This window comes from Trachymyrmex cornetzi, unplaced genomic scaffold (genome assembly GCF_001594075.2).
Source record: "Trachymyrmex cornetzi isolate Tcor2-1 unplaced genomic scaffold, Tcor1.1 scaffold92, whole genome shotgun sequence".
Taxonomy (NCBI): Eukaryota; Metazoa; Arthropoda; class Insecta; order Hymenoptera; family Formicidae; genus Trachymyrmex; species Trachymyrmex cornetzi.
Window position 1 is genome coordinate 102,170 of NW_017300267.1, and position 957 is coordinate 103,126.

Genomic DNA, 957 nt, shown 5'->3' on the forward strand with positions numbered 1-957 from the left:
ATATTGTACCAATTTAGTACATCATTCTTTAAATACATTGCTGAAATTAAAATAATTTAATAGAAAGTTACTAGTTAGTACGTGTATCAAGTGCACGATGTAAACTAGGCCTATTTTATTTCTGAGAATGCGCACTACGCGCAGTCGTACCCTGGAACATGGCGACTGCTTTTTGACCAATCAAAACATTGCCCCAAATTGTAAATATGAATATTGGTCTGTTTTTTATTCCTGCACTAAACTGCACTAGAACTTTCTTTCATGCTTTCACCAAATATTAAACATATATTTATCTCACTTTAAGGGTCGGTTGTTCCACCTTTCGGTAAATTTTATCTGTTGCGTAAGTAACAAGATTACCCAATCACATGCGTGGATTGCCAGATTTACCTAACAGGTAAAATTTACCAAAAGGTGGAACAACCGAGCCTAAAGCCGGCGGCACACGATGCTTGTTTTCTTGTTGGATTGTTAGCTGGATTAGATTCTTGCCACCGTATTGGCTGCGATGCTGGCACTGTCAGCATCGCAGCCAATACCATGGCAAGAATCTGATCCAGCTAGCAATCCAGTAAGAAAACAAGCATCGTGTGCTGCTGGCTTAAGTTCTAAAAGTTCAGCTACAAAAGACAGACCCCTTGACTGCTACTATGGCTATGTTCCAAAATTCATTGTCAGTACTGGGTGCTTTCCATTTGATGACACAAGTCAACACAAGCGTCGTTCTGTCCTTGTTGACATCCAGAGAGTGACAAAGATAGAACGACACTTGTATCATCAGATGGAAAGCACTAAATATTTCCTCCATTGGCCTAGTTTACATCGTGCAATTGATACACGTACTAACCAGTAAAGCTAGCGGCATACGATGCTTGTTTTCCTGCTAGATTGCTAGCTGAATTAGAATCTTGCCACCGTATTGGCTGCGATGCTGTCAGTGTCCAGTATCACAGCCAA